A 12,643-nucleotide genomic window follows, 5' to 3' on the forward strand; every position below is an offset into this window, starting at 1 on the left:
ACTGGGGCACGTCAGAACAGGAAGCCAAATGATGGGGGGAAAAAAAGAAAAAGAGAGAAGCTTGGCAGTGAGCTTCGTCTATTCTCCATCAACAATGTCTAAAAATAGATATTGTGGGTGAGAAAGGGATTATTGTAACACACCACAGAGGTAGGAGTCTTTTTAATTTCAGTCACATTATAAATGGCATAAAGTTGAAGAGGTAGCATGTGATGGAAAAGACTACTTTCCTAAAAACATTGTGTTGCAACAAACCATCATGCATGCTCACTACTGGGAAATGACTAACAGATTTTGGAATTTCCCCCACACATCTTTCTGCACAAAAATCAATTCAAAGTTCCCCAGTAACAGTTGTGGCATGTATTTGTTTCCCTACTAGTCAAAGTTTCTGTCTTCAAACTGACCAAGAACCGTATGAGCTGCCATCCATCAATTTAAATAAGTCATACAAAAATAAACAGAGCTCTTCAGCCTTGTCAGTACAAATCTTAATCAACCCAGTACTTTATTTATATACCATAGTACTTTCAAAAGCAAAGTTATGATGAATTTTACTTTTTTTTTATTTTTATATTAGCTGTAGGTCATTAGCTAACACTAGCTAATTATAGCTAATCAAATCTGCCCATGACAGCTGTCACTTCATCCAGTAAAATTGACAGTCCTTGGCTAGAAATGAGAAACCTGCTTTTATTTATTTCTGAGTGAAATCAGACCCACTGTTTCAAAAATATCTCTGAATTTCAAGTTATCACTGAACCACATACCTGTGTATCTGGCATTTGGTGCCAAAAAGAAAGCATTTGGGTTGTTTAGCTGACTAATCCCACCCTGCTGTGCATATTTTTGTCTCTTCCTATAAGACTGCCATATATTTGGTTAAAAATTGCATTGTTTCTGTGACATATTTGGTTTTAATATGTTGTCAATAAATATAATAGATCATACCTTTCTAATGTTTTTATTACTGTCAGTGTCTATATTGTCCTTTAACTACTCTTATAAAACCATATGATCACACAGGTTTTTCTTCATCCACATGCAAAATCGGAAGGTCCTCAGCCCTCTCTATCAAAGCACTCAGCTCCACAAAAAAAAAAATACATAAAAAATCTTGGAGAAGTTGTAGGGATGGAATAGGTCTATACTCTGCCTAATTAAATGGCACGTCTCCTACTATTCATGAAGAGCACTTATTAAAACAAGCATTCACATCCAATCCACTAGATAAATGACTTTACACCAAGTGCCATGAAGCCCATTAAATTGCTTCTTCAGAGATGGATCAGGTCCAAACACACAATCAAAGGATTTGACTGGGATTATCTCAGATTAGAAACACTCAGGGACAAATGAGGAGATGACAGGATATCATACATTGAAAGGATAAATTAGCAGTCACATACCAGACCAAATTTGTGATGGGTGTTAGTGGGGGGTGGGGGGGTGGGGGGGGGGGGGGGGGGGGGGGGTGGGGGGGGGGTTGAGTGCTAAAAAGCGAGGAACAGCTCTTTAGTTTTTAGTAAGACCAATGATACATGGCCAATGTAAACCACAGTAAAAGCTTTTCCCTCTCCCTCTAAAACCTCCGGCCATGTAAATAACGTCCACATCAGGGAAAGAATCAACCAGAGAAAACGGAGAAATGGACACAAAGTGACTTGAGAGAGATTAATCTGTTAGTTTATGACCTTATGGTGTTACTGTGAAAAACATGTTTTTTCAAACACTATGATGCACTGCTGTTACTACATTTAGTACGAGTTCACTCTCAGGTCTAACAAACACTCTGAAGTAATTGCTCAACTAAACTTAAGAAATACATTAAAGTGCCCCTTGCATCACACAGTAATCTTGGAATTCACATTATTTTACAGTACAGCCATGTTTTGATGTTATGATGTTACAAAGGGACATAAAAGGTATTTTATTTTGTCAGTTAATATTAGTTTGAGCTTTTCTTTTGGTAAAAAAAGTGAAAACTGAATGTGCCACTGGATTCATTGTGATCAGAAGCTGAACGCTCGTCACCTCTATGTGAGCCACATGGAAAAAATATTGATTATTGAGGACAGCTAACCCTTCGGCAATTCCTTTAAAAATTGCAGCTCTACAGAATTTGCAATAAACCAAACCATCTTTAACCAAACATATGAGAAGTGAGAGCTTAATTTTAAAATCAAATGTAAAATGCATGGTAGATATTTCAGTTCCGCCCTAATTTGAATATTTAAAAATAAAGTAAAGCAGGCCTAGTGCTGATAAAACACTTTTCAGGAGGATAAATAATGAAGGCAGTGGTTAATGTTAGCATGTACTTCTTTGCATATTTTAAAACCAATGAGGACCTCCACTCTATGGCATTAAACTAGAGCGTTCACTTTCTCTCAGGCAGCAATAAAAGGTATTTTGAAGGTTTTGCGCACTAAAGAAATGTGACCTCTGAACTCAACATAATCTTCTGTCATACGCTCACTTGTCAGGCTCCTCTCCCTTTGTGCGATGACTAGGTGGCATGGACAGTGGGAAGCAATACCACACCTGCAGCGGCTCTTCAAAGTTGAAAAGCTCAGTTCATCTGTTCTTTGATCCGTTTCATCGTCTTTAATGGTGAATGATGTGACTTACAGTTTTTCTTTGTGTAGGATTTCATCTGAGTCTCTCCACTGAAGACTGACAGTTCATAAGTTCACAGACTTTCTGTTAAACTCGCAGCTCTACAGCCAAGATCGTAGGTATTTGTATAGTGACACATTTTCTGTTCTTCAAGCTCTGTGCTTCAACATTTTCGATCTGAAATAATAGTTAATACTACCTTATAGTGACAGGCTTCAAGTTTAACTTGAGAAGGCTGACGTTGATATAGACAGAACTATGAGGGAGATATAACACTCTTATCACATTGGGCTCTGCTTTGACAGTCCAAAGAGGATGGTCTGAAGCACATGGCACAAACGCATTTAGGGCGTGTCCATATCACTTTGCTATTTTAATGGTGAAAAAAATGGTCGCTGGTCCGGGCGCATGGTTCAAAAGGGTTGTACTTAGTCTCTTAATTAATCACGGGGGTGTTTTTGGCCTCACATATTGTGACTGACCAGTGAACCCAGTCCCAGCATATGCACCCCGGGGCAAGGAGGACTGAGCGAATCAGTGCGCTGCGCACAGCTCTACAAAGAAGCAACAGCACAAATCACAACATTACACGTCTTTTATGTTATACGATGAGAAGTGTGAATAAAAATTTGGTTCATTATGAAACTGTGGTGGAACAAATTTAAGTGATAAATGGGGAACACTGTGGCAGATTTACAGGGTACTAGGAAAGAACGCTGCTCTGCAGAGCCTCATGCAAGAGACATCAGTGACACATGACAACATCAAACAACACACAATATGCCTCAAAGAATGCTCCGACCTTCTGAGGCTGTGTTGTAATGTTCCACCTGACGTATCCCAACACCTGAGGTGTAACTTCAGCACACTCTGCTTGTGTGTAACAGACACATTGTGCACCCACCGTCTGTAGCCGCACTCTCTTGACAATGTGTCCTTAAAAAACTGTGAAATACTGCACCATTGACTTCAGACCAGGTTTTTGTTGGTCAATTACTTTCCGTTGCCTCAAGATAACCACAAGATAAGCCAACAATGCGCCTGACCACACCTCCTTTTAAGACCAACACACCAATGGGCACAAGCATATTTGTTATTTAAACACTGGACAGAGAAATTACAACTTCATTGGTCTGAAACTAGCAAAGAAACTTGCACTTAGAGCCAGGTGTAAAATAGGGCCCATGATACCCAAATTGCAAACTGGTGACTGAATGTTTCCTGGGCAGCTGTGTGTTGTTTCAACGTTAGCTCAGCACAAAAGAGAAGATAATAATTAAGCTCTAAAAAGCAAAAAATCTGGTTGGGTACATTCTATAAAAAGTAGATGTCCACAGGAAAACTAGAAAATGGTCGACGAGCTGGTCAACCAAGGAGCATGAGCCTTGTAAAAGAGCGGATAATGATTTGTGTGGTGAAGAAAAACCCTTTTATGACAGCACAGCAAGTCAAGGACGTTCAGGACGTGGGTGTACACGTTTCCTTGTCAACAATCATGGGAAGACTTCATGATCGTGACCTCAGAGGATTTACCGTGAGATGATGAATGATAAACAGAAAGGCCATGTAGCAGTGCACACAAAAAGAAAGTTCTATAGTTCTCATGGACTGATAATAAAATCAACCTCTATCAAAATGAAGGAAAGAAGAAAGTAGAAAGCCACCACCTCATCTGTCAGACTTCTGTTATGGCTTGGGCAAGTATGGCTGCCAATGGAACTGATAGCCTGGTATTTATTGATAACAACATTTCATCATTCACAGCAGGACAATGATCCTAAACACACAGAGTGAACAGGCGCAATGTCCTGAAGACGAGACTACAGGCAGAGAGACCTCACCACAAGCAAGAGCAGAAGATGGCAGAAGTGAAGGCCAGGCAGAGCATCACTTTTAATCAATTTCATTTATTTCACAGTTCACAATTTAGTTCAAGTAAAATCATACAAATCACAATAGGAATGGGTGAAACAGATACAGATACTGCATGTACATTTACAACCACAAAATCAGAATCAGAATCAGAATCAGAATCAGTTTTATTGCCAAGTATGTTTTCACATACAAGGAATTTTTTCTGGTGATTGGTGCAATTGATCAGCAACAGTGGGGCTCTCTAGCCTTGTTGATAAGGCTAATAGCAGATGGGAAGAAGCTATTTTTGTGGCGAGAGGAAATACCTATATAAGAAATACCTAAAACTAACCAAAAACCCTAAGAAGTACAACTAAATGGCCCCAAAACATTTGTTCCATCCGTCCAAGGATTAATTCAATGGGCAAGATACACAATCAGAGATACAGTATATGGTAAGTAGAAATAACAGCAGAGTAGAGTAACCAGTTCTTGTATACCCATTCAGGGTATACGAGTCTAAACATATTTTAGTAGCAACTGCTGCTTTAATCTCTTTTTAAAAATAGACAGTTAATGATACTTTTATGGGTTAACAAGCTCATTTCACACCCGTGAAAGATCATACGTTAAAGTTTACGTCCTTACTGTTTATAAGACCGTCTTATATGCATGTGACGGAAGGCAGACCAGAATAAAGTCACTGAGCATACATACAACATTATACAATATAGAAGTACTGTGAAAGGTATTATGTTCATTAAGCTTCAGAGAACCACTGCAGTGGAAAAGAGGGTCAGTGGGAGCATTGATATGGCACATATGACTTTCTTCTGTAAAATCTATTGTCTCTAAATACAACTAAGAAAAGTATTGCACCATGTAACATTTCAGTAACTTTATTTTATAATTTAAAGGCTCAAATAAGGACTGATATAAGGTTAGAAGTACTTCAGAATGCCTCCTTAAACCATAATATTTCAACAATATTTCATTTCGTCAACACATGGATATGGCCTTTAAAGTTTAAGCATGAATCAGTTCATCACCAGGAAGATAAAAAGTGTCTGTTGATATCTGTTGGCCAAAGACTTCAGACAGTCACAGACTGTGGAGGATTTTCCACAAAATATTAAAAATGATTTTGTTTGACTTCATGTGTATCTTACTTCTGAACCTCTAAACCTTGGGCACTATGTGTTAAAAATGTATGTCTCTCACACAGTTCTTTCTATATTGATGTAGACCTGCTCACATGAAGCTGATACTTGGTCCAGGATTTTATTTGAAAAGCCTGAACAACAAAAAAATGTTTTTACTGTCCAAATATTTACAGTTAGACTTCATATCTGGATATTGAATCTTTGATGAATTATGAGTGAAATCCAGAGGACGATTGGTGTTGCTGATACAGAAATATGCATACCATATTTTGAAAACAAACAAATTATATCAGACTCTTATTGTTTGAAATGAACTCAAAGTATACTAGATTTCACTCCGTCTGAGGCTACATTCAGAGCAGAATAGTTTTACAGAAATTTTAAATAGACTCACTTTCCATAAGAGGAAATAAAAAATGTCATGATACTGAAGCTATTGTGTATATACTTAAATTTTTCAAAAGAGGGAAAAGCATTTCTGAACATGTTTGTGGAAACAAGCTTCAGGCCTCTGTATGGACGTTTCCCTTGGCAGCAGCTGACTGACATTTGAGAGCTGGCATTTCTAGGAGACACACTGTCGACTTCCTTGGTGCATTTTATTGGAGCATGTCATACTGTATGTCTCTTACAACATTCAGTGTTTGGGAGGACCCACTCCGCTTCTTAAGTTTGAATCATATGTGCATGCTGGCTAATGAGGCAGGCTAACTAGTTACTGTCACATATTCAACTCAGCACAGAGAAAGTGGAAGCCTGTTATTTTGAGCGTGCTAAGCTAACATCAAACTAACTGGAGACAGCTTGATTTTAAGTTAGCTTGAATTTAAAATGGATTTTAAGGTTTTACTCATCACTTTCAAAGCACTCCATGGTTTTCCTTCAGCATGCATCTGAGAGCTTTTATGCCCATAAGTACCAGCACTCAGTCTAGCTAACATTAACTGTCTGTCTTTCATGGGTCGAGTCGTGGTGGCGAAAAATAACCAGACTTCAAGTCAGAACTCACAATGACAAGTAATCCTCTGAGCTCAGCATCCTATATCACAAAGCACAGATGGGACTAAGCAACCCCCAGCTGGTCAGCTGCCTGTGTAACATTGAGATTGTTGTCATATTATTAATTCTGATATGGCACCAATAAAATTACAGCACCAACACTAACGCTCGTGACCCAAAAATGAAGAACTAGAATCCAGGGGGCGCTGTCACTGCAGAAAAAGAGATCCAATTTAAATTTCTTCTTTATTGTAATTACACAAGTCTAAACAAACACAGAGGCTGTATGGTGATTTTTTTTTAGCTTTAATTTCAGTTTGACTTTATATAAACCTCCTAACAATATCACCAACCACAGACACATTCTGTACTTCACATACTGAACGCCTTTGATTATTCCACTTGATCACAGCTTTAAGATGTCAGCTGCGTTTGAGATAGGGAGAATTTGTCATTGACTGCTGCCAACTTTCTCTCTGTCATCCAATTTTACTGCTTTGATTTACAGCAGAAGCTGACAATTTGAGTGTGAATGAGGGCGTTTCGCAGGCACATAACTCCATATCTAACACCTTCTCATAAACAATAAACTGCTGAAGTTACTTTGTTCTTGTCTCATCCCCCTCTATTAACAAGCCTCTGTTAACGAGCACCACAGGGAACAAATTCTGATCTTTTGGATTATTCACTGTCACAAAGTTATAAAGCAAGGTCAGACGTTCAAGGTTTAAATATTCAGACTTGACCATGTAAAGCTTCTGGAGGTAGAGCATTTTCACTCCATTAGAGAAGGGACAAGCATAATTATGAAAATGAGATAAGGGAGAATCAAAATGACCTGATTGAAAAAAGAGAAAAAAGTCCTCCAGTGCAGAACTTAGTTTGATTGATTCGGAGCAGATGAGCCCAGGGCTCCACTGTTGGCAGCCCAGGGTTCATGCTGTAATGATAGCTTTATAATTAAGATTAAAGACCACGGAGCACAGACAAGACACTCGAGTGGTGTTGGGGGCTTCTCCAATGACACTGGGAATAATTGGAGAGAAGTATCTACAATCCCTACCTCCCCAAAGAGCAGGAGACTGGGTATCACAATATGCAAACACTGGATGTGACTGACAATTGAATGTGGTTGAAATATCAAGACCGGCGACTGCTTTTTGACTGCGTGATAAGTCTCACCTCAGGGTCTTAAAAGGGGAAGAGCTTGATTTATGTATTACTGTAGTGTACAATTTTTAAAAATTGAAGCAAAAGGCATGTGTTAAAAAGCAGATTATGTGTGATTATGATGATTCACTCCTTACATGGGGCAGATTGGGGAGCCATCTGGGCAGCAGTTATGACTGAGACAGACTGACTTCTGTTACTAATGAGTTGGACAGCATGAAAAGAACAACCACATTCTGAGCAACTTTCCTCCTTTATGATATTTGAGGGGACAGTGATACTTTTAAACATTTTCCCAGGAAAGCAAAGATAAACCTCCCCGCGTGGACATCCTTTGTTAAATAACATTTTCAGCCAGACGCCTGCTTTTCAGAGTTTCTCCGCAGCTTGTCAAGGTTCATGTTCAAAGTGGCCATCATTTCTCACCTTCACTGACACCCCCTATCTGATGAGGGTGAAGTCAAGTCGCTTAGATGACTAATAATCATATCAAAGGTGCCATGTCATGCAGCAGATTTAAATAAGAGGGTTTGGGGGAGCATTTGCATGCATCTATGTGCCTGGGCTAAGAGGCTAATGTCATAAAGTACGGCGCAGACATGATTTAATGTAATCTGTCATGTCATATGCTAATCTTCAGTCCTCTCAGTAACATGCTGCATGTTAGTGCGGGGAGATTTCAAGGAGCACTACAGTAATCAAGAGCTGTAGCACTGAACAGCCTGAGACAACCTGCAGTATGTGTTTGTGCTGCACTTATCACTGTGTTGATGCAGTTAGGGATGTACATTTCTATAGTTACTATTATTGATTTTTTTTTTTTTTTTGCTGCACAGTAAAAATTAATAGAGATGAGACTGGACTGAGTAAATGTAGCAGTTTGTACTACTTGAATCTGTAGGGCCTTACACCACATTTGATTCAAAGGCAGGGTTTGGTACAGTGCAAAGTATTTTTTGTGCAGCGCCTTAGCCAAATGAATAATAATATGGATATTAGGTATGAAAATGTGTGTGTGTGTGTGTAGGTATGAAAAGTGTTTTGTTAGTCTAGTTTTAGTCGCAGGTGTTTCTGAAGACTCGTGTAACGTGTTTTGCTGCCAGAGAGGAAATAAATGAATGACAAGTGAAAACAAGTTTATAGAGTCTCCTGATGTCTTTACAGCAGAAATGACCCAGGGAGAAAATCTTCCAAACAGCAAAGAATTACAGCTGTCACAGATGACGAGCTTAAAAAAGACTGAAGTCTCAACAATGCTAACTGTCAGAGGAAATTATTTTGAGACGAGAGTGAGAGAGGAGTCGACTCACTAGCTCGGTCAGCTGACTAGTGGCTACGCACACCTTCTCACAGATGTCAGACTGAACAGCAACTTTGGCAAGCAGCCAAATGCTGTTTAATTGTCAAATGGCAGTGGGAAATGTGATCAAGTTCAAATCACATTCAAGACGTTTTTCACTGGTGTCATTTTGCATGGCGCACCTTCAGGTCATAGTGCTCACTGTATCGCTTTTGTTCTTGCTAACATCTGAGTGTTCTGTAGAAAACAACAACCAGCAGTATTTTTTATATTAAATATTTAATAATAATAAATATTTATATAATATAAATTGTTTTATAATGATAATGGTTCAAAATTATGTGGTAATTCAAAGCCCTTAGTCAAATAACATCACATTTTCTTGGCAGATGACCCCCTAACCTCTCAGACCGAATGACCTTAAAACTTCCCAAGCAACTTACAAAGCTTACCAAGAGACGAACAAGTTGTCACCTACTGACAGTAAAAGGAATGTAATGTCATGTAACATCAAAGCCTGTAGCAGTCAAAACAGGAGAGGATGGATGCTGGAGAAACATCTATGATGTTGACTGGGGTTCTGTATTGTCTGGTACAGTGGTTTTCTTCATCTTTTTTTTTAAATGATGCAGATGTAATAGTCATGTGAGCCTACAACATGCAAACAGTTTCAACACATATATATATATATATGCGAGCTATAAGAGAGCTGTCTAAACTGAAAATACACATTTTACAGCAGTACTTTTAGCTCGCTCATGCATCTAACTATAGTATTAATGGAGGAATCTTTGTCAGTCTGTCCTTTGATTTTTTCGACAAACATTCATCCAATCGACTTCAAACTTTGTGGGTGTATTCCTGAGGACCCACAGAAGTACAATGTGGACCGAAGTTTTTTGGATGACGGTACTTGACAAAGCTTCCAACATCATTTTTCTATGTGTTACAGAACTTAACTGCAACAGCCCTTTCTACGACATCAGCCAGACACTATTGGAGCAGAGCAGCAAACTCCAGCAGCAGCAAACGAGGCTGACTGACCACACACACTGCCGGGTGTATTGCTCAGGACCCAAGGAAGTGCAGTGTTGAGTATGAAGTTGTTCGGATGATGCTCTCTGTCACGCCCTCTTAGTGGAGCTTCTGACTGACAGGTGAAAAGAAGCAGCAAATGATTACACGGTGCTATTTGCACAAATTTGACCTTTACACTGTTTGCAGTTTGCAGTTCTGTGTTTATTTGATCCAAACAGCCAATGAACCAATTGTACCATTGTAGCTAGCAATGCCTGCACTGACAGCTCAGCTACTAGCAAAACTTACCAGAAACTTCAGTCCTTTGTCATTTTCTTTTAGACCCCCTCACGTTCTTCCTGTCTCTGCCCTTTCATTAATTAGAATCAGAACGTCTGAACTGAGATATGGGCATGCTCTTTTCTGTCATTCAGAACTTTTCGACTTACGATGTCTTTCTATGCAGTCACACTGCAGCAGAAATTTGCTTTGCATTTGGTCAGATCACATCCTAACAGGAGACAGGGTATTATGTAATCTTTGCTTCCATGCTGCCTAACTCTACACCCAGCCACTTTTAAAAATGCATCAGTGAACAAAAAACTTCATTATACCAAAAACACAACCACAATTTACTGACACAGGACCTTGTTTACTACAACTGAACAGTGTATTTTGGGTGGGTGGACATAAATCCTAACAAAAACCTGTTTAAACCACTACTTAGACATTTCAGGCATTTTTGGAAAAACGCAGTGAAACCATAAACTGTAAGCCGTATATATTGATGCAATTTGTCCATCGTGGTGAGTAGAGCTCAGAATCTTTGTTGTGGGCAAGTACATAGTTGTGTAACTTTTTTCCAGTTTGATGTAATTGCAGCAAATATCTGCAGTGATGACTTTTATTGTGAAATGCCACATAGATGTCGCTCTTAGTTTTGCTTCATCACATAAAATGGCTTCATGGTAAATCTGATTCTGTAGATGGATCGCTGATGTGGCTGTTCTCTGAATTCCACAGCAGCTTCTATTCTTACTAAATGTTTTCATACAAACTAATGAATTATAAACTCCTACAATGCTGGTGCATATGGCTGTTCATCAGTTGCTGGACGTGACCTTTTCCTGATGGGGTTAACATTTATTCTCACACAGAGTGCGATATTCACACACTTTTATCATTGGCTCGCAGTACACATGGAACGAGAAAAGAGCTAAATTTGGTCACAAGTGGCACTGCTGCCAAAATACCAAAGAATGAAAAATAAATTCACTGGAGGAAAATGTCAGGTACGAAGCTGTGAGAGGGACTTTGGAGGTCTGACAAGACACAATTACAGACCGGCCCCCCACTGAGGACTGGGATGTGGTATTTTCATGTCGGTAGTCTCTCAAGTAAGCCCACAGCAGCATGGCACACCCCTCTTTGATCTGTGTGGAGGGGGTGTCTGATGCATCCCTCTTTCAATGCTGATATAGTGTGGGAATGAATGTCAGGACAAAGTCAGCAAAGGGCCACCCCCTCCCAAACACATTCCCAATGCACACAAGCATTAAAATGTGTAAACCTGCATAACAGCGAGCCTTCTGTCTACCGCCGATGATCTCTGTAAAGGTGCACAGACCCTGTGAATAACTGTAAAATGGTTGCACCTGACACATTCGACTATGAAGTTATTGACTAAAATATGAAGGGTTGTATTATACTGTAGCAAAAATTCATATTTGTATGTTCCACATCAGAATCTCCTCAAAATGTAGCATATATACGAACATAAATGCTGCATATCCCGATATATATACTCTCATCTAATAATCATTCCAATTATTCATACCCTGAAGACAGCCTGATAAATTGCCTGTGGTAATTAGAATGATTAAGTGAGAAGTGCAAAATGGTAATTTATCCTTGCATGACAGAGTTAAGTAAACCTGGGTATAAAACCTGCCTAATTAGCTGTCGTAAGATAGAGCAGGATGGTAAACCAGTGTACAGGTAGTTTGAGAATGAAGTCATTTATTTCAGACTTGCCAGATTGGCTCCCTCCTTTTTTTCACCTTTAGTGACAAAAGCTCTTTATATATTACATTCATTTATATAACTTTTAACACTGTCACAAAATATTGTCATAGACAGATTATGTGTATTATTATCTATACAACCCAGACTATAGAGATATGGGAAAGAAATGGGCAGAATAGTTTTAATGTGTTAAGCAACTGAATACCTGATTGTGAAATTTTATTTCATTTATTCATATGTTCTGAATTACCCTCCTAAACATTTTTTAATAGCCAATATGTGTCAATAGGGTGTCAATAATAATAAAAAACACCCTAAAATTACTCATACTCAGTGATCTTAATTAAGACCTAAGAATTCAAGTTGCTCATATTGACTCGGTTAAATTAAAACACTAAAACTCAGGACATGAAATTCAGATCTGAATATCTGGGATATCAAGAATTTGTAATTGGGCCTGCATGGGTGGCTATCAGGTTACGTTCAATCATGGGAT

At 38.9% G+C, this 12,643-nt stretch overlaps 1 long non-coding RNA gene across 1 annotated transcript; it reads left to right on the top strand.

The window, feature by feature from the left end:
* The first annotated feature begins 48 nt into the window (after positions 1–48).
* LOC139626750 (uncharacterized) lies at positions 49–12,433 on the top strand. The gene is made up of 3 exons (XR_011692402.1): positions 49–150; positions 4,384–4,493; positions 10,058–12,433. It is a non-coding gene; the product is annotated as an uncharacterized lncRNA (long non-coding RNA).
* Positions 12,434–12,643: the final 210 nt, after the last annotated feature.

This window comes from Trachinotus anak, unplaced genomic scaffold (genome assembly GCF_046630095.1).
Source record: "Trachinotus anak isolate AG129_WGS33_773 ecotype Australia unplaced genomic scaffold, CSIRO_AGI_Tana_v1 ptg000010l, whole genome shotgun sequence".
NCBI classification, from domain to species: domain Eukaryota; kingdom Metazoa; phylum Chordata; class Actinopteri; order Carangiformes; family Carangidae; genus Trachinotus; species Trachinotus anak.